Raw genomic sequence first — 22260 nt, 5'->3', positions numbered from 1 at the left:
CCTGCTGCAGTTTCTTGCTAAGAAGCAAAGTGCTATTTGCCTATTCCTATCTCTCTTTACCATCAGACACTCCTAAGTTAAGAGCTAGATAATTCGCTCAGCCTCAGGCAGGCCGAGCCTCACTCTAGAAGTCACATTCCTGAGGTGTAGGGGTCAAAATGCCTCTCATTGTTCAGAAGCAGGTGAGGGGCCAGCCAGGGCACGTCCTGCTCTCCAGGCTTGGTTCAGATAACTGTCAGCCCAGTTTTCAAGAGCACACACCAAAAATGCACCAAAGCTTGCATCCATACAAACACCCACACATGGATGTTTATGGAAGCTTATTTGTTTTTATTCATAATCACCCAAACTCAGAATCAACCAAGATGTCCTTCAGTAGATGAATGGATAAACTGTGGTGTGTCCAGGCAGTGGAATATTATTCAACGCAAAAAGAAATGAGCTATCAAGGCATGAAAAAATATGGGGGAACTTTAAATGCATAAATGAGTGAAAGAAGCCAGTCTGAGAAGGCTACACCCCGTGTGCTTCCAACTACAGGACATCTTGGAAAAAGCAGAATTACCGACACAGGGAAAGATAAGGCCTGGTGGTGTGGGGAAGGATGAACAGGTGGAGCACAGGGATCTTTAAGGCTGACGATCTACTCTGTGTGATACTGCAATGATGAGTTCATGCCACTATATATTTTCCCAAACCTGTAGAATGTACAGCACCAGTGGTGAGCCCTGATGTGAGCTGTGGACTCTGGGTGACAATAGTGTGTCAATGGAGGTTCATGGACTGGAACAAATGCATCACTCTGGTGGGGGATGTTGATAATGGGGGAGGCTATGCATGTGGGGAGGTGGGTACGTGGGAAATCTCTGTACTTTCTGCTCAGCTTTGCTCTGAATCTAAAACTGCTCTAAAAATCGTTTATTTAAAAATACACCAAAGCAATGAGGCCGGGCATGCATATAGCCAAAGCCAAATGATATTTGTGTGAGTCAGGTAAATTTGAGATCTGAAAAATGATCACTCCAGGGAGGCTGAGCTGTCATGGGGCACTTATTGAGAACCTACTTTATGCCCATCTGGTGCTTAGAATTACGAATTAGCTATTATTATTACTAAACAATTCACAACAAAGTCACTTATCTCAGGGCACTTTCAACCTTGTTGCCATCGAAGCTAACAAAAGTGGAAATAGAACAAAGCTACATATGGCACATTTCCCAGAACATGCCAGGTGGAGCCTGGCCCTGTTGATTGTGTGTGGCTGTCACTTGCAGGAGGGTTCCATGGACAAGTGAGTTTGGGAAATGCTGGGTTAGGCAAATATCAACAGGCTTCCTTACTGCAAGATTTCTCATAGTCAAAACATACTTTAAATCTCCAAGAGGATGATACAGAGAGCCATGTTTCCCATAATTAGTTGGCCCCAGAAACAGTATCTTCTGGGAACATTTTGTAAGATTAGTGCTCCTTGAAACACACTGACGGAGAGGCTAAACTGAGTGCTAGAGATTCATAGACTATTTGGATTCTGGCCCCAGAGTATAAAAGGCCAGGGGGAAAGGACTGTGTTCCTGAGATGGTGAGGTGGAGAAGGGGACGTGTTTCTCCACCACCCACAGAGAGGGCTGAGAAGCCCTGGCACACGGGCTGAATCTGGGAGGTCAGAAGGTGAGGTGAGAGGACAGGAAGACAGCCCACGAGACTTTCAAAGGAAATGGTGAGTCTTACCATGGCTCTCTGGGCTGATGGCAGGGCCCGGCACAAGGTAGGAACTGAGTGTGAGTGCGGGATGCACCCAGGTCTGAAATGCTCAGGAAGGACCCTAGGATGTGAGCAACCTGGGCTGGTCGCTCATGGAACCTGAATGGCTGGAAAGAAGGAAGGGTGATCCTGCTAAGACAGGGTGTTGTGAAGATTTCCTTTCCCTCTGAACTAACATCTCACTCACTTCTCAGTTTCCATCATTATCTTCTATGGAGTTCTTCATTCCCATATCTGTGGCCCTTAAAATCCTACGGTTGAGTGCCTGCCTTGGATCAGCAGTCAGTTCGTTACCTTGGTTCTCAGACGATGCTTGCAACAACGCCGTGCGATTTGCCCACTCTTGGGTAGATGGAGACATTGGGGCTCAGGTGTGGGTAAGGGATTGTGTGACTCCTTGTTAAGCAGCAGAACCGGGACTCAAATTCACACAGATCTGATTCCAAACCCTGTGGCCCTAAGCACAGTGTTATTAGACAATAAGCCCTCTGCAGGGAGATTTCCAGTGCTGATGGCAGGGTCTGCCATGAAGGAGGACTCTGCTGAATTTTTCTTTGAACCCCAGGAAGTGCCTGGCACAGTTCTCTGAAGAAATTAGAATGCAGCCAGTGGTTACTAAAGAAATGAATAAGTCAAGTAAATGGACAGAGCTGTATGCTAAGAGTTCTTTTGGGACTACAGAAATGGGTCAGAATTGGAAATGTCCAGAAAATACTCTTGGATAATTATGAAAGCCACATATAGGAGCTCAGGTTTAACTCCATATGAAATGAAGAGTCACAAAAGAAAAGGAGGAGGAGCGTGCTCAGGCAGAACCTCAAGCTTGAGAGTACTATGAAATATGTTTGAGACTCAGAAAATAGTTCCTGAAAGAAATGACACATTAATGAATGAAGGTATAGTTATTTGGAGAAAATGAACCTAGATATAAGAGTAACCATATCAAAATGTGTTTCTTTAACTGCGGTCTTCAGAACCTATGAGGTGCGTTGGTATATTCTTGGGAACTATGTGTGTTTGAGAAACATATTTCTGGTGCCAAACTGACAGTCACCTCAAATCCATCACAGCACTTATGATGAATTCTTTTCAAGTTAAATGCTGTAAAGAAAATACTTCTCTTTTTTACTGTTAATTCACAATTTAAAAGTGTTTTCTTACTGAACTACATGTTGGTCCCTCAGATAAGGATTTCTCGAGTCTCAGGTCTTTGGGGTCTTTGAGGAGTGTGACTTCTCAAATTGGATGACACTGATCTAACTGGCTGTAGTATCCATTCAAGCATGAGGGAGGTCAGAGCCTGGGAAAGCTCAGGTCCAAACAGCTCTTGAAAGAGGACGTTGCAGGGCAGGCTGCTTTGCACAAAGGGACCTGTAGACACTGAGAACGTCAGTATACCAGGAACCAGCCCACCCTTTCACTCTGCCAGACACGAGGCTGTGGGTTACCCATCTTTCCCTGTCTCCTGAACTCATAGCAAAAACAAAAAACTTCACTTGTTTGTTAACACATATAGTTCAAGACGGAAAGGCTTACACTAAAGCAGAAAGGATTGAGGTTTATCAGCATCTTTGCTTTGAGGCCTCATAAAGTACTTCCCATGGACTAAAGTTGTTCACTTTCTTTAGAGGATATTAGCGAAAGATGTGGTAAAACCACGTTTTTGCAGAAAAGTGAATATTCAAAAACAAATGTATATGGTGATTATTTAATAGTTTTCACTCCACTTCGCAACTCAACTTTTGGTTGATGCAAGAGGGATGCAAAGGGAGAATTGTGCTTATAATTCCAGCATTGGGGTGGAATAAAAGAGCACAGCATTGCAGCTGTTGAATGTAGTTTTTTTCTTTTTATAGGCAGTTTTAAGAAGAATGCATTGATTCTACAACATGCTATTGTGAAGCCATCCAGGACTGTTCACTCACTTATTTAAGAAAGGTATATTTTCCACTTGGGGTGTGAGAAAAAGTATGGTGTTCACTCATTGTTCTTCCTATCTGGCTTTTATTTTTCTTACTTTTAGAGAAAATAAGAGAAGTATCCCTGAAGGATGAAATATCCTCAAATATGAAAATGTCTGCTCTCTGAAGACCAACTGTCTTAGTCTGCTTTTTGCTGCTGTAACAGAATACCACAGACTTGGTAATTTATAAACAGTAGAAGTCTATTTGGCTTATGCTTCTGGAGGCTGGGAAGTCCCAGATTAAGGGGCTGCATCTGGCAAGGGCTTCTCGTTGCCTTATAACATGGCAGAAGGCACCATGTGGTGAGACAGTGAGGAAGGGCTGATTTCACTTTCACAACAAACCCACTCCCATGATAATGGCATTAATCCATTCAGCAGGGCAGAGCCTTCGTGACCCCATCACCTCTTAAGGCTCCCACTCAGCTTGGTTGCACTGGGGTTAAATTTCTAACACCTGAACTTTGGGGACATGTTCAAACCATAGCCAGGGCCCTGAGAAACCCATTTCCACTGACTTCAAAATAGTTCATGAAAATGGAGTGCTGAGAGAGCAGCAGGGCATTCACAAGAATGGTTTTGAGAGGCCTCACTGTGCCAGGCATGGCCCTCAGGGCAGGCAGCTCTGCACAGCCCCCCATGGCAGCAGCTGGTCAGGCTGCCCAAACTCACCACTTTGGAATCACTTCAGCACCAGCTGTCTTCACTTGAAATCAATTGTCTGCAGATTTTAAACTCATTTCTATGTGCCCAGTAGGCAGAGAAGCCTTCAGAGAAGGGTCCTGACTCGGTGGTTTGTGCAGTGACATTTGGCAGTGTTTGCTCGGCAAGCGAGTCTTTGAGGCTGCCCTCATGCTGCTCAGTGGGCACACCAAGAACAAGAGCTGGCCAGGGATGACGGACGCATCTAGGCCTTCTCGGCCTAAGGGCAAGTCCCGTTCTTCCTTGATAGGTCTTTAGATGTACCAGTCAGCAAATGTCATCCCCCTCTGCATTCACGTCATGCTGTGCAGGGAATGCTAAACAGAGGCAGATCTAAACTTAGGAGTTAGGCTTCTTCTCCATGGAGATGTGGATCTGCACAGACAAAGTGTCCAAGTGGGATTTTCCTGCTATTTCAAGGACTGCTGCTGCACCCTGCTGGCTCTTCCTGCACTCCCTGCCTCCAGGAATGACTGTGTCTCTTTGAGTTAGTGAAGTCATCAACTTTTTTTAAAAATCTCTTTTTATTATTATTATTATTATTATACTTTAAGTTTTAGGGTACATGTGCACAATGTGCAAGTTAGTTACATATGTATACATGTGCCATGCTGGTGCGCTGCACCCACTAACTCGTCATCTAGCATTAGGTATATCTCCCAATGCTATCCCTCCCCCCTCCCCCCACCCCACAACAGTCCCCAGAGTGTGATGTTCCCCTTCCTGTGTCCATGTGTTCTCATTGTTCAATTCCCACCTATGAGTGAGAATATGCGGTGTTTGGTTTTTTGTTCTTGCGATAGTTTACTGAGAATGATGATTTCCAATTTCATCCATGTCCCTACAAAGGACATGAACTCATCATTTTTTCTGGCTGCATAGTATTCCATGGTATATATGTGCCACGTTTTCTTAATCCAGTCTATCGTTGTTGGACATTCGGGTTGGTTCCAAGTCTTTGCTATTGTGAATAATGCCGCAATAAACATACGTGTGCATGTGTCTTTATAGCAGCATGATTTATAGTCCTTTGGGTATATACCCAGTAATGGGATGGCTGGGTCAAATGGTATTTCTAGTTCTAGATCCCTCATCAACCTTTTTAAAAAGCATTTAGGAGCTGCTGGTTGTAAATGATCACTGAGAAATAGTATTTCCCTCACTTGTAGCCATCTGCTTCTCTTTTTGGTTCTGGAACATTCTAGAACCTTGGAAGATGGCTGGGGCTGAGTCTCAGCCAGCAGGGTTGCCCAGTGCCCCTTGTCACCCCCTGAGCAACACAAGCCAGGCTGCGGTTACTCTGGGTCTGTGCGTCTGGGATCATAGTTTTTAAATCTGCCCCAGGGTCCTCCAGTCCCAGCTGTGGAAAGTCACCTTCAGAGGGTGAGGCGGGCGGCGCGCCTCTGTGTGAGTGGCTCCATCCTTCACAGCGAGTTTGTGTCTACTGAATCCCAGACTCTTGGAGGCTGAAGGGTTACAGGAGGTCGTGTGTCTCACGTCGCCACTTCACAGTTGAGGACCCTGTGACCCACTTTGCTCAGTGGCTGCGCAAGATGAGTAATGACCTGAAACAGGGAAAATGTCTTGGATACATCTTGCGTAATGAGGAGAAAAATGCAGCCATGTTGCAGCCTGATAAAATACTCTGCCAGTATCCTGCCATAAAATGACAGGCGAATTTTCAGTAACAGATTCTCTAATAGTTCTATGGTCTTCTAGATGCTAAACTGTTTAAGTATCTACATTTTCTAAGCCCGCCTAATGGAAATATTCTCAAAAAACATAAACCCTTCATTCTTTCTCAAATAGGTTACATTAGTTATAATATACACTCTGGAGGTGACTTGACCTGTCATTGTGAACAACTATTGCTCTTGGACGACCCAGGACATAGGCCAGCCAGTACGTACCCCAGTGTGTTGGAGAATCGCGCTCGGCTTCTTCCTCTGTGCTGAGTCATGAAAGTTGCCGGAGCAGGTGCAGTTACACAACCTCCAGGCAACATCACATGATCGTTCAAAAAATAATCATCAAGTCCAGGATGTAGCATCTGTCTCAGTTTTTGGCATAGGATGACAGTCTGAAATACACTTACTGAATTTGAATAAGAACGGGCTCAGGTCAGTGATTATCGCTAGTGCCTTATCAACGCCCTGTGGCTTTTCAGCATTAGTCCCCATATCCTGGTCCGGTGTGGCACTGAGAGCAGCTAACTGTTGCCCTCGTTGGTTCCCAGTTGGCTTCCATGACTGGTCAGGGTCAGGTCCACTGCCAACAGGCTGGTGTTGAATCCCTTGGAGAAACACAGACATTCTGACCCTAAATTATGCTTTCAGTGCCATGTGTTTTCTTATCACAAAAATCCTCGTTCTCAAGTTTCTTCTTTCTTTATTTTTATTTCATTTCATTTTTTACCATTCCTCCACAATTCATTGCCCAAATCTACTTTTTACTCAATTTACTTGCTTTGGTCATTTTTCAATATAGCACTTTAATTTCTTAGGCAAATATTTTCAACATTCTCCTGTTTTCTCAAGGATGTCTGTTTTCTCCCCAAGTATGATCCTGTTTAAGGACTGGATTTAGGATAACTACTTAGAGGTTAAAAGTCGCAAGGGTGTATGGATGAGGCTGGAGTGATCTGGGACCAAAGGTATGGGTGATAAAGCAGAGTATCTAAGCAGCTCCTGGGATTGGTGTCTTTAAAAAAGTAATAATGCATTTGCTTATTTTAGAGACAGGGTCTCACTATGTTGCCCAGGCTAGACTTGAACTCCTGGGCTCAAGGGATCCTCCCACCTCAGCCTCCTAAGTAGCTGAAACTGCAGGCATGAGCCACCACACTCAACTCACTATCTTTTTTTTTTTTTTTTTTTTTTTTGGAGACGGAGTCTCGCTTTGTCCCCCAGGCTGGAGTGCAGTGCTGTGATCTCAGCTCACTGCAATCTACACCTCCCGGGTTCTAGCTATTCTCCTGCCTCAGCCTCCTGAGTAGGTGGGATTACAGGCGTGTGCCACCATGCCCGTCTAATTTTTGTATTTTCAGTAGAGACGCGGTTTCGCCATCTTGGCCAGGCTGGTCTTGAACTCCTGACCTCAAGTGATCTGCCCGCCTCGGCCTCCCAAAGTGCTGGGATTACAGGCATGAGCCACTGTGCCCTGCCTAGCTCACTATCTTTCAATCAGTAGAGATTCTTTAGTTATTTTTTAACTCCATGGATCCCAAGCTTTGATTTTTGTTTTCCAAACAAATTGCATTTATAAATAATAATTTTTATTTATAATCAACAGACTTGCTGTCAAGGCTTCTGATCAACACGAGATGACCGCCGTGTGGTAAACTGATGAACCCCGACCCTGATGAACATGAGATGACTGCTGTGTAGTAAACTGATGAACCCCGACCCTGATCAACATGAGATGACCGCTGTGTAGTAAACTGATGAACCCCGACCCTGATCAACATGAGATGACCGCTGTGTGGTAAACTGATGAACCCCGACCCTCATCAACATGAGATGACTGCTGTGTGGTAAACTGATGAACCCCGACCCTGATGAACATGAGATGACCGCTGTGTGGTAAACTGATGAACCCCGACCCTGATCAACATGAGATGGCCGCTGTGTAGTAAACTGATGAACCCTGACCCATTAGGCTTTGGCTACAGAATGTGGAAATAAGTTGTGTTACTACATGTGTGTAATCCTAGGGTGCAGGACACCGGCCGGGAGGTTCCGTAGAGTGATGGGTTGTGCAGGTAACTCATCCTCTAGTCCTCTGTAAGCTCCTAGAAGGAAGAAATTATGTCCTTTAGACTAATAAAATTCCTCCAAACCAAATACAGCACCTACTGTGAAGACACAAAGATACTTTTAGAATAGTAAAAACTTTATCCATTGAGAAATTCCTTAATGAAACTGTATCCAAGAAGTCATTTGCCAGCAGATTTCTTAGAGGTGCGATAAAGAAGAGGACACTGCCAGTCGTCACAGCAGCTGCAATAGCTCCTCTCTATTGTTAAACACTGGGATATCTTGTACAGGTTTTCAGGTGACAATCAATTTTAAAAATTAGTTTCAGTCCCCATCAATCAATTATTTATTAACCCATCAATAAAAATGTAAATGCTCTGTAAGGTACAATAGCTATTAAAAGAGACGGAGGCACTTTCTGTGTCCAGAGGGGCTTTTAGTCTGCTCTGGAAAGCAAGATGTGTGCAGATGAGTGACACAGTGCATCGTGTGGATGCAAAGGGAGGGACTCACATGGGAACCAGAGGAGCTGCGAAGGGAGGCAGCGGGGACTGGTGGTTCGAGACCTGGAAATAACACATGAATAGGCAACAAAGGTTTCCGTTCCTCTTCCATGCACTTCAGTCCTTGAAAAACATCTTACCATGGAATTCCACAGCGTACCAAGCGATTCCACAGCTTGATGGCACACTCTCCTTTCTCAGCATTCTTGAAAATGGCGTGTGAGCCAAGCCATCTTACTGAGAAATTACCTTAAACCATTTGATGAACCAAAAATATTTTGTAATACCCATCTCCGACATTAGGTAGGCAAATCACACAGAAACACCGAGGTCTTCTGAGTCATATTTATCTGAAAAATCACAGCGAAAACACACTCTTCACTGAGTAAGTTTTACCACGAGAGAGTAGATCGTACACCATTGATTATGGAGGCTGTTTTAAAAAAAGGAGTTCGAAGAAAGCTTAAACAGCGGTCAGATCACTGCCACCGCCTCCAAGAAGCTCCGTTTTCAGTTCTCATTTAAAGGCAGATATTTCTATATGTTAAAAAATCAACCTGCACTGTATAGTCATATGTTATACACCTATCTCCCAATTCTAAAACTGACCCCTTAAGAAAAAAAAAAAAAAAGAAAAAGGAATTGAATCAGCACAAATCACCAGTGAGACAAACCTCAATTAACATCATATGTGGACATTTTTTCTTTGATATTTAAGTTCCAGAAAATGGCTAAGGTTTTAAAATTAACATTAGTTTTTACACACTGCCTGTCGCAAGCCATGTACCTGGAGATAGTCACAACTAAAATTTGGGGATGGTGAGGGGGAGAGAGAAAATCAAACCGTGCTTCAAAAACCTTCACTGGGAAGCTGCTCAGGCCTCTCATTTCCCCCCGTGCACCTTTCCTGATCCCCGTGGGTCCTGCCCACTCGGTCACTGCTCCTCATAATGCCTCTCCTCCTTTGGTCATTAGGCCTTTCCAAACGAGCGCAGTCAGCACGTTCTCTGTTCATCTTTGCTTCTTGGGCTTTCCCCTGGTAATTGTTTTCCTCAGCCCATAAATATTCTATTTATTATCTCCCTGTTCTTGACCACTTGTTCTGCATTTTCTCCATCTTCCTTGTGATTAGAAACCTCAAACAGAATGTCGGTCATTGGACTCCCAGGCATTTACTTTGCCCCTAAAATAGGCAGAGCTCCACTCCCGTGGGTCCTAATTTTAATCAAATTGGTCATTTTTCTCCAAGCCTCATCAGCTTCGTGCCTCCACTAACGGACTTTTTGTTTGTATGTCTCTACGTGGATTATTGTTGCTGCTGGACAGAGCTGATCAGGAAGGAAATTTATTGCACAAGAATGGGAAGAAATTATCAAGTTAACTGATGTGTAAGGGAGGTGTACCTGGAAGATACTCTTTAATAGGCAATGCATGTGTGGGGATATTTTTATCGGTAGAAATGAAATATATTGAACACAAATCGAGCAAATATGACTTGGTCGTTAACATCCCTCTGATTAAACAGGAGCGCTGCTATGAGAAAGGGCTGTGCCATTCTGCAGGCACACGAGAGTCGCTGGGTTTTAGGGTAGTCTCTGTGGAGAATGGTGACTGGACCACGTGGGAGAGGGGCTTGAGGCAGGAAGGTGAGCAGACTCCAGAGTTCAAGAGATGTTTGCATACAGTGCCCTCGTTTCCCCTTACAGTGTGGCTGTGGCCAGTATTGAGAACCAAGTGTTCAGGAACTCACGCTGGCCTGCCGGTCCCACCTGACCTGAGAGTGGCGGGCACTCAGCGTTTCAGCAAGCTGCTTCCTCGACGATGCCTTTGATCTCTTATTGTTGCTGGGGAGGCTGGAGTCCACCCAAATCAAGTGGGAAGTGCTGTCAGCTGCTACGTCTCTTACCTAGGAGCTTTAGAGGCTCAAGGGCATGACTGGAACAGACTGGAACCCAATGGAAGAGTTTGGATACAGCATCTTTCCTGCTCCACTGAGCCCCAGGGAGGAAGCCTCGGCCACTGGCTGTGCTGAAGAAGGTCCAATCCAAGTGTGAGGCAGAAAAGCAGAGGCGTCCTCGAAGAGAAGGCCGGGGCTGCAAACCACAGGAGCAGGGTGTCCTGAGAAGCAATGGGAGCACAATCAAGATGCCCAGAGTCTTGGGGCTGTTTCAGAAACCCCAAAAGCAAGAACACGGGGTGTCCAGTGGGTGGAGTCAGCAGTCCCAGTGCCATTTGGAGTTCAGTCACAGGAAGAACTTGCAAATGACAGCACAGCACCGGGCACTTGACCAGGTGGGAGACCCTGCATCCCTGAGGTGGCTCAGGGGACAGGACAGAGGCAGGACCTTGGATCCGGGAATGGGGAGCAGAGCACAGCAAGACAAACCCAAACCCATCTCCATCGTTAAGAAAATCCCCAGCAGGTGGGGAAGGAAGAGCAAGAAGGCGAGAGCCAGGCAAGGCTGGCAGTGTCTGGTGCACAGGCTCCCTTTTCACCCTGGCTTATTTGAGATGGAATTTAAAATATTTTTTGCAAGATAGATTGTGAGCTTTAGAGTGAGAAAAGTATTTCCCAAGAACTTTACTTCATTTATAAAACAGTAGATACAGAGACAAGTCGTCTGTGGCCCATAGGATTTAATGCACTCGAAACACGTTTAACCTCCAGGGTAGATGTGATGTCCTCCCTCCACCCGGAACCCCCTGAAATCTCCTTAGTGTTTAGTGCTGCTGTGCCTGCTTTCTCACACACACCACTTGGCCCTCGTGACTCATCTCATACATGCATCTCAATTCTCAGCCTCCCCACAGCCCAGACTTTCTGTTTTAACCTCACAGCTGCCCAGCGTGATGGCTGTGTCCAGCCCAGCTGATGGATTGGCCATTTCAACGTGAATCCCAGGCACTCCAGCCTTCCTTTGCAGGTGCCATTTCCCGACCTGGGTTACTCTACCAAGTTCTCTCCAGCTTTTGTCTCCACAGCAGCCTCCCCACATCCCACCAACACAAACACACAGCACATGCAAGCACACACGTGCAAACATGCTTAAATACCATGTACACATGCACACAGGTGTATATGTGTACACACACTACACACACTGTACAAACATAAACCCACATATACACACATGCACACATTGTTGCACACAGTACACACACAGACACATGCATGTGAACACATACACATGACAACACATACGTGTTCACATTAAACACATGTGCAATACAAATTCATGTACACAAACATATGCTCGTATGTGTGCATACACAATACACAGATACACCCGTACATCAACATGCATCAAAGCACATGCATACACAGAGACATGCGCAATGTGCACAGGTACACACATGCACACATACGCTTTGGAGCTGGGTTCACATGCTGAGTGGATGGTGTGCTCTGCACTAGAAGCCCAAGGCCATGGCCCACTTACCTCAGTGAACCTCACCTGTGCTCCGTGTCAGCAGCCACACCTGGATGTCACCCGGAACTGCCCAATTCTGGCCCTGACAACACCGCAACCAAGGAAGAGGCACGAGACCCAGGAGACGATGGTGCTGGCTGCTGACAGCCCGGCAGGAAGGAAGGAAGAGGGTGGTGTTGAGCCAGGTGAGTGTGGAGCCGCCCAGGGCACCGTGCTGTGCTATAGCTCAGACATCGGGTGCTTCTGCCAAACCCTTCAGCACCTGGTTTGGGGCCAAACGTCCTTCCTGTGTGAGAGAAGGCAGAGCCTAGGCAGCATTCCAAACCCCATCCAGATGGGTGGCTGAGTGCAGAGCAAACGGAGCCCAGCACTCCAGAGCCGTGTCCCTTCACTGCCATGATCACGTCACAAACAGCGAGGCTTGGAGAGGACTTGAGAGCTCCTTCAATGCCGTCTTCCATCCACTGCGTGAGCCAGAATAGAAAAAAAGGAATAAGAAGAGGTTGGTTAAGTTCTCTATTAAGTTGAGAAAATGGGAACTTCAGGTGATCATGTGAGATATTCAAGTTAAAAAAATTATTTAAAAAGCACATTCTTATTATTAAAATTTTAGAAAGTACAGAGAAGGAAATTTTAATAACCTACACCTAGAACACTAAGATACCGGTAATGTAGAAAAATGTGTAGTTAATGCCTTGATGGATTCTTTTCTATTTTTTTCTCTAGCAATATTTATGTCTGTCCACAGAAAGCATACACTCATGTATTTGCATGGCTAATATATTTTATGTAAAGTCCTATATATTTCTCAACATTTCACTTAATATTTCTTTATAAACATTTTTCCAGTGGGTAAAAATTTTTCAAAACAATAATTTTAATGACTATATAACATTTCATTGCATTTATATATCATTTGTTATTTAACTACTTCATCATTTTGGATTCACATATTTTCAATAATTTCCATTATAATAATACTGTCATGAATATCTTTGTACAAGAATATTTATATTTCTAATTATTTCCTTAGCCTAGTACCCTAAAAACTAAAATTCCTACATCAAAAGGTCAATGTGTATCACGGCTCTTGATTGACATATTGATTTTCTGAAGCTTCATCAATTAACCCATGAACAGTGTCTGCAAGTGCCCCTCGCCCCGTACCTTCAACAATGTGGACTCTCATGGGAAGTATCTAAATCTCACTTCAGCATTGCAGCCCTGAATTATTAAACACACCTCTACTACACCTATGAAATTGTCTACAAATTGTCTTAGTTTCTTTTCAGCTTTGATTTCTAGAATTGCATGACATTGAAGACAAATGATATAATACCCATAAAGAAGGTTTTATGACCTCTTTCATTATCTCCAGCAATCAGAAAGGCAAATTCACAGTAGAGGGCTGAGAAATCTTATCTGAAAATTAACTAAAATGCTGCTTTTGTCAACAGAATAACTTGGGCTTCATTTCATTCCACAATTTCCTGTGTACTGTTTATTACAAGTAGAAAAAATTTCCTGCCATACAAAATGCTCCATGCAGGTAGAACCAGGAATCTAAAGAAACCTGAGGAAGGTGCTAGAATCATCACTACCGTCTTTTTTTTTTTTTTTTTTTTTTATGGAGACAGGGTCTTGCTCTTCACCCAGGCTGCAGTGCAGTGGTACAACCTTGGCTCACTACAACCTCCACCTCCAGGGGCTCAAGCGATCCTCCCACCTCAGCTTCCTGAGTAGCTGGGACCACAGGCAAACGCCACTGTGCCCAGCTAATTTTTAAACTTTTTTGTAGCAACAAGGTCTCACTATGTTGCCCAGGCTGGTCTTGGACTCCTGGCTCAAACAATCCTCCCGCCTTGGCCTCCCAAAATGCTGGCATTCCAGGCAGGAGCCACTGTACCTGGCCCCACCTTCTTTTTGCTGTAGGCTGAGCACGGGAGAAGTTGAATTTATCAGGGAACCTAAAGACATGCCCTTCTTTGAAGGCAGAAGTCCTGTCCACGTCAAATGCCCTCCCTCCATCCCTCCCAGCTCCCCAGTCATCCTTCCTATTCTAGGCTCCAGGAGCGAGACCTCCTCCCTGTGCCTGCTAACGTCAGTGCCACGGGCCCTCTTTGGTTCTCCTGCCCACCTTCTGTGACTCTGCCCAACACCCACGGGCCAGAGGCCCTTTTCCTTCTTGGCACTTCTCGGTGGTGTAGCAGGAGGAGCCACGGACAAAACCCCTCAGATGCCGGGTTAAGAAATGATTTGGTTTTATTCGGCCAGGAGCTTCAGCGGACTCAAGTCTCAAGAACCGAACTCTCTGAAGACAGAGTTCCTGGCCCTTTTAAGGGTTTACAACTCTAAAGGGTTCCACGTGAAAGGGTCGTGATAGATTGAGAGCACATGGGTTTAGAGTGGGGTGGGGGGAGGTTAATCTTTTAACCTCAGGCCTGATCATCAGTGGCACCAGCTGGTCTTGCCACTGACTTCATTCCTGTTGTTTTTCAACTTTTACTTCCTCCTCCTCTTCAGACAGGAGACAGTAAGAGAAATGGCCTCTCTCCTCAGCGGCACAATGGACTTTAGACATCGCGCCTGTTTTGTACTCTCCAAGCCGGACTTCTCTACTCGCTGGCCTGGCGCTGATGCCCAGAGGCCCCCTGTGCTTGTGGTCGTGGCCTTAGACAGTTGCCTGCCCTTTGTAAGTACTAACTTAACTCTTGAATGTGGACGTTTTAAGCTGACTTTTCTTATTAGCCCTCTGTAAGAGTTTCTAATCTCCCCATAGCAATCAATGTAATTATTTTCACCCAGGGTGTTGGCCCTGGCTGCTTCTATTTTAAAGTAATCTCTCATTTTGCTGAGGAGAATTTATTAAAGTAAATGACTGTTTTCTCCTGTCATGTCACATTAAAATGTGGAGAGAACTGGTTGTAGGGGCAGTCAAACTGGCTGTGAGACTCTTCGAGCAGCCATGCATCTCCTGGACAGCTCGAACACTGATCAGGGAGGAGATACTGAAAATAAGAAATAAGAATTGCCTTTATATGTGTGTATGAGTATAGACACATACATCATGTACATATATGTGTGTATGTGCATATGTGTGCATGTGAAGATGGATAGATGATAGATACATAGGTGATTTATGTATAGGTAGATGACAGATATTGGTAATTAATTGATAGTAGGTTGATAGTATATAGATGATTGATAGATGGATGATAGATCATTGATAGATGATGGGTAGATAGTAGATAGATTATAGGTAGATAAATAGATGGATGATGGATGGATGATAGATACTTGATTGATAGATGATAGGTAGATAGTAGATAGATGATAGATAATGATAGATGATAGGTAGATAGTAGATAGATGATAGATAATGATAGATGATAGGTAGATAGTAGATAGATGTGATAGGTAGATGGTAGATAGAGATGATGATAGATGGATGATGGATGGATGGATGGATGATAGGTGATTGATAGATGGTAGATAGGTGGATGGTAGAGATGGTGGATAAATAGATGGATGATGGATGGATGATAGATAGCTGATAGTAGATAAGGTAGATAGTAGATAGATGATGGATGGGTGGATGATAGATGATTGATAGAGAGATAGAGAGAGAAGGATGATAGACTGAGCATCATAACTTCACTGAATGCTACCAGTTGGATTCAAAAGTCAGCAAGCTGAAACGTCGAATTTCAGCCAGCTATCAGAAATATTGTAATCTGACAACAAAAGATAAACAAGGGGACACGGAAGTGGCAGCTCTCCCAGAAGCTGCACCTCTCAGCATGGGCACAGAGCCGCAGAAGTGGAGCCAGAGTCCTCTCCACATCTCCTCTGGGTCGGCGTTATCATTGTCACAATGGGTGGAGGCTGGACCTTGTGAAGGCAAAGGCATACGATGCTTTCTTGCTTCTGCTGTTTGGTGACTCCCTTACTCATTCCCTCTGCGGTGGCTGAGGGGCTGATGATCAGTTCCTCTGCCCAGAATGCCCTGACCATGCTGGGTGTCTGTCCTCCCTAGACCTGGGTCTGCAGGATGACAAGGACCCTGCAGCAGAAACTCCTCTGTCTCTTCCCTGAGCACCGTCTTCCATGCTGCCTGACTATGGTACTGGTTTCCCTCTGATATGGAGATTGGTGGAGAATGACCAGGATATTTTATGTGGCAATGGGGGTTGAAGCCCACTTCAAAATGGCTTAGGATAAGTGACCAAAAGTCCCAGTGTGAGCATCAGGCATGGCTGGATCCAGGTGCTCAGCACCATCTGGAAATTTGTCTCCATCTTTGACTCTCCTGTCTCGGTGTGGGCTTCATTTCTAAGATGGTTTTCTCTGCACAGCTGTAACAAAGCTCAGGGCTTGCATGATGCTTTGCAGCCAGTACATCAGAGAGGACTTTCCCTCAAGACTTCTGGCAAAATTTGGGGTAACACGCTGTTCTTGCTGGGGTCAGGAGCCGTCTTGCACCAATCTCAGAGGCCAGGGGATGGAGAACTCTCCTAGGGTAGTCCCAGGTTCTGTGCCTTCCCTGAAAACACAAGGTCGGAGCCTCCCCATCCAAATTAATGCTCAGACTGTCAAGGAGGAATGACTTCCAAAGAAAAACCAAGGGCCCTTATGAAGAAAAGGAAGGGGTGCACCTACAGTTGCCAGTTCTGTTTGGAAGTGAGGGAGGGGAGGGCAGATTCCCTTGGCTTGTTCCGCAGGACAGCTGTACTTAGGTTTTACTACACAGTCCACTGAAAATGCTTCTCTCATTAGTGTTGTGCCTCTCTCATGCCTCTTTCCTTGGATAAAGAGCAAGCACATTACAAGCCACACTTGGTGCTGGTGCTGTGGCATGCAGCACTACCTAATGCGAGAGAAAGATGTGAGCAAATATCCGGAATATACAAATATAATACAAAAACACAAATATAATCAGTTATACAGCAAACAGCTGTGGGAACAGCAGCTCTGCTTGCAGGGTTGGGTAGTGGAAGGTTTCAGAGTTGATAGCATTTGGATTGGGCTTTGAAGTATGACTAGGAGCTTACCAGATAGAGAAGTGGTGTTTGGACATTGTATGAGAAGGAAACACAATCTCAGGTGTACCATCCTAAGTGAATCTGTCACAGAAGGGAGAAGATGCTGTGTAAACCGGAATAACGCTTGTGTGCGTGGATCTTGATCCCTTCGTGAGCAATAAATGATTTTGTGAATAAATTGAAGAATGCTAAATTAGATCATAGGGTGTGTTTGCAGGGGTGGGGAGAGAGGAGAGCATCGAAACTGGGGAAGTGGGGAACCAGAGATGGCAAAGCCTGGGACTTCCAGCTTCACCCACAGGATGCGAGGAGCCACATCAGTATCACCCGCACACACAAGCTCCCATGAAGGCAGCGGTGTCCAGGCTCTGTCACGTCCTTTCTTTGCAGCCTGGGCCTTGGTTTCTTGCAGGTGCTGTGCCCAAAGGTTAGATTGACAGATGTGGCCGTGTCTATCAGGGAACATGGACTGAGGCTGGTGCTTTCAACCACACTCACTTTTCACTGTGTTCAGAGGGGGTGGGAAACCTCCCCTAAGGAGGAGATACAACATGTGCAGATTGAGAGCTGGGACCACACGGATTCCTCCAGGGGCAAGGGCTGGTGACCTTGCAGTAACTTCCACAGGCCTCAGCACCCTCCTCTGCACAATGGTGGTGGGCTAGCCAGGGCACCACAGAAAGGGCCAGCAAGGCACACCCTCATCTATTGCCCAGGCACACATGGGCATCCATGACAGCCATGCACATGTTAGAGCCCGACCAGAGCTGCAGCCTCCTTTGGCAGAGGTTGGAAAAGCGGAGATGTGTTCACAGTTGGAGAATTGGTATGCCTTACCCAAGTGACATCCCTGTCCTTGGAAACTTATTCTGGGGTCACAGAATTAATTCCCCAGGATTGGGTGTCACGAGGAGCTAGTTCCTGTGGCTGAAAACCACCAACACCTCCTTTCCTGGAACATTTCCCTCCTGGCATAGGGCAGTTCTCATGCCAGAACATCTTGGGCCACAAAGAACCTTTAGGACTGAGCATGTCCTTCTGTTTGCTTTAAGCTTTTAAGAAAAAGAATATGCAGAGGCTGATTGAGGCAAAAATGCAGGCTATTTCTGACGTTCATTCAGAATGCCACCTAACTAGGCCAGTTTTTGGATTGTATGCCAGCCTCTTTCTGCGGGATGTAATCTCAATGCCTTTGAGTTCAATCAGTCCTATAAATTGCTATCCCTATTCATGCAGTGTGTTTTCCCCTGCATGAGGCATTTGTGAGTTCCATTAGCACTGATAGGACTTTTAAATGCAGAAGCAGCAGTGAAGGGAATGGCATTTCCCAGCTGTAGGGCACAGGCCTTCTTTGAGATAAAAACCCACCCTGGCATCGATGACATGGGAACTATTCTGTGTCTTTTCACCCGAGAGCTCTTCAATCAACTGATGATCGCACCTGCATAACTGCTACGAGACCTGCTAAGGGATGGCCCAGCCATCTCTCATTTGTGGTCACAAGCATGAACAGCCCTGGGACATCCTCTTTACTCACTGTCCCCTCACAGCATTTCCTGACCACTGTGGCCTTTGTCCCATCACCCACCTGTGCGGCTCATCTGGCCATGCACCTCTCCAGCTCAGAACTCTGTTTTCTCCCTGTTGTTTCTATGAAACCAGGTTCCAGCCCCGCCACACAGTCTGCACGGCCTCCACCACAGCTCTGGTGAGCCTCTTGGCTAGCTCCTGGTGACAACGTGCACTTCCCTGCTCTGAGAAGGTCTCCCTCTCCTCTCTGCCCACCCTGTACAGAGACATCTTTCAAGACCATCCCAGAGGAGAGTGGCCTCTCTCCTCCACCCCAAGAGGATGGCCTCTCATGTGGCTGTCACCCATCTGACCCCTACCACAGACCTGAGGGTAAGTGGTGCTCGCGGGCCCACATCTGCCAGCCTGCGCCTGGTTGGAGACGCCTCCCTCTCATTTGTCCTTGCTTGCTGCGTGACTTTGGCAAGTGCTTGCCTCTTTGAGACCCTCAGTTTTCACACTTGAGAAATAGAAAGGCGGTGCCTGCCCCAGCTGCCCCGCAGAAGAGTTTAGGTGGCATGTGAGAAAATGCCTTATGAACTACGATGTGAGCAACTGCAGCATGCTGTGAACACCGCTATCATGAGCTCCTCGGGGGCAGGGTAACACCCAAGCATTCTTACACCTCCCACCGGGCTTGTCACGACCGTATGCAAATGAAGGCCATCAAGCATGTTTGATCAGTGATGTATTTCTTTATTTTTAGTTTTAGGATATGACAACTCTATTTTTAGCAGCTATAGCGGCCAAAACTTTGTTACCACTCAGCAGTTGTGTGTTCTTCAAGAGTAGGTTTTGTGCTTTAAAAATATCTGAATCCTCTACCATTTACAGGTGTTCTGTGCATACTTGGTGTATGAGTTGCTCAGGAAGGAAGAAAAATGTGCCCTTTTTATCTTTTAAAAAGATGGCTTGGCTTGGTACTCCCTTGCCTGCATTCCTTCTCTGTATTTGGAAACGAACCCACACAAGTGAAGGCAAAGGAAGCCTCTTGAAAGATAAGGCAGGAAAAATGAGGATAGAAAACAAAACCCTTCTAGAGAGTTTACCTGGAGGCTACCACGGGCATCGCTGCTCTGCAGTCTGTCAACCAGAGGCCCCTGGTGCTGCAGCATGGCCTTGGCAGCTTCACCAACAGGAATGTGTTCTCCTAGGGTACTGGAGGGTGGCAGTCCCAGAGCAAGGTGTGGCAGGGCTGCTCCTCCTGAGGCCTCTCCCTGGCTTGCAGACGACATCTTCTCCCATGTTCTCATGTGGTCCTCCCTCTGCACACGCATATCTGACATCCTCCTATGTCCTCACACGTTCCTCTCTCTACACTCGAATCCCGGACATCCTCCTATGTCCTCACGTGGTCCTCCCTCTGCACTCACATCCCTGACGTCCTCCCGTGCCCTCACGTGATCCTCCCCCTGCACTCACATCCCTGACATCCTCCCATGCCCTCACGTGGTCCTCCCTCTACACTCACATCCCTGACATCCTCCCATGCCCTCACGTGGTCTTCCCCCTGCACTTGCATCCATGACGTCCTCCCGAGCCCTCATGTGGTCCTCTCTCTGCACTCACATTCCTGACGTCCTCCCGTGCCCTTACGTGGTCCTCCCTCTGCACTCACATCCCTGACATCCTCCTATGTCCTCACGTGGTCTTCCCCCTGCACTTGCATCCATGACGTCCTCCCGAGCCCTCATGTGGTCCTCTCTCTGCACTCACATCCCTGACGTCCTCCCGTGCCCTTACGTGATCCTCCCTCTGCACTCACATCCCTGACGTCCTCCCATGCCCTCACATGATCCTCCCTCTGCACTCACATCCCTGACGTCCTCCCGTGCCCTTACGTGATCCTCCCTCTGCACTCACATCCCTGACATCCTCCCGTGCCCTCACGTGGTCCTCCCCCTGCACTTGTATCCCTGATGTCCTCCCGTGCCCTCACGTAGTCCTCCCTCTACACGCGCATCCCTGACGTCCTCCCAAGCCCTCACATGGTCCTCCCTCTACACTCACATCCCTGACGTCCTCCCAAGCCCTCACATGGTCCTCCCTCTACACTCACATCCCTGACGTCCTCCCAAGCCCTCACATGGTCCTCCCTCTGCACGCGCATCCCTGACGTCCTCCCGAGCCCTCACGTGGTCCTCCCTCTGCACGCGCATCCCTGACGTCCTCCCAAGCCCTCACATGGTCCTCCCTCTGCACGCGCATCCCTGACGTCCTCCCAAGCCCTCACATGGTCCTCCCTCTACACTCACATCCCTGACATCCTCCCAAGCCCTCACGTGGTCCTCCCTCTACACTCACATCCCTGACATCCTCCCGTGCCCTCACGTAGTCCTCCCTCTACACGCGCATCCCTGACGTCCCTTCGCCGTCTCCTGGGACATCACTCCCATTGGATCAGGACCCTCCCTTGTGGTCTCACCTAACCTTCATCACCTGTTTGAAGACCTCACTTCCAAAGACAGCCACATTAAGGGTTAGGGCTTCAACATAGGACTTTGGCAGGACACAGTTCAGCTGATTGCAGAGTCCACATATCTCAGGCTTCTAAACGTGAGTATGGCATTGTGGACCTCTATCAGCAGAGACACTTTCGAGAGAATCTGGCTGAACTGTGGTGTCCACATGTCGATATTCTGTTAGGTTCACAACAGGGAGTCCTCCATTTCAGAAGGATACAAGCCTTTCTGATGTTGACGTGTGGCTGGCTATCTGCTCTGGGGGTGGCAAGGCCGCTCTGCATGGGTGCCCATCCTCTTGTGGATGTCCTAGGAGTGCTTGTGTGCACCTTTGTGTGTGTGTGCACGTGTGCGTGTGCACACATGAGTGGGATGGGGACCCTGGGGACAAGAGTCGGGAAAGGAAGAGGCAAGAAGGAGGGATTAGTATTAGCCCTCGTCATCATTACCATGGATACACCCGAATTACAGCAGCTTCTGATTCAGAGCCGTGCGCCTTGAGTGCCAGTCTCTAGAGGAAAATAATGGAGACTCTGAAAGAGGGAGGAGAAATGAGGACAGAACTTCAGAGGGCACAAGGTGTATAATACGCAGACGTTAACGCCCATTTGGTCGATTCATGTAATTGTAGAAATGAACTCATTTTCATTCTTGTGTCATTATCTTAGGTATCCTGAAAACAATGTGCTTTCATTTTCTCATTTAAATTTGCACTTGTCTTTCTCAGGTTTTTGTGTCTGTTTCTGCTGTAAAACTTAAAATATATCCTAAATTACCTGGTCCTCCTCTTATTTTCCATTTTTCCTGCTATTTTATTGGCTTCAAAGTTTCTCTTGCACTGAACTATATTCTCCTTTGTTTAGCACTAGATGAAAAAGCATACTATTAAGGCTTTGGCCTTGCATTCTCTTTCTAATACCTCTGGCTCTAACGTTAGGGCTTTAGTGCTCCAACCTCTGTTGTACGCACTTGAGGGAAATATGTCTCTGTGTCTGCACATCATGTGGTGGTTTCTCCTCCTGAGAAGAGGACGCTGTCGGGTGCCACATGCAGGAGCCTCAAGTGTTTGAGG

At 46.5% G+C, this 22260-nt stretch overlaps 1 long non-coding RNA gene across 2 annotated transcripts in view; it reads left to right on the top strand.

Moving 5' to 3' along the window:
• The window catches only part of LOC129528378 (uncharacterized), a 40473-nt gene extending 18505 nt beyond the window's left edge, over positions 1 to 21968 (top strand). The window contains exons 2-5 of one of the 2 annotated variants that reach the window (XR_008673652.2): positions 3618 to 3699; positions 7718 to 12300; positions 14639 to 14807; positions 18820 to 21968. This is a non-coding gene — a long non-coding RNA (uncharacterized lncRNA). Of the gene's footprint in view, positions 1 to 3617; positions 3700 to 3784; positions 3904 to 7717; positions 12301 to 14638; positions 14808 to 18819 lie in introns of those variants that run through there. The other variant, XR_010131263.1, reaches the window with a different exon arrangement.
• The last annotated feature ends 292 nt before the right edge of the window (positions 21969 to 22260 follow it).

The sequence above is a fragment of the Gorilla gorilla genome, chromosome 17 (assembly GCF_029281585.2).
Source record: "Gorilla gorilla gorilla isolate KB3781 chromosome 17, NHGRI_mGorGor1-v2.1_pri, whole genome shotgun sequence".
NCBI classification, from domain to species: Eukaryota; Metazoa; Chordata; class Mammalia; order Primates; family Hominidae; genus Gorilla; species Gorilla gorilla.
The sequence above is the reverse complement of the archived record's forward strand: the minus strand, read 5'-3'. Positions and strand labels throughout refer to the sequence as shown.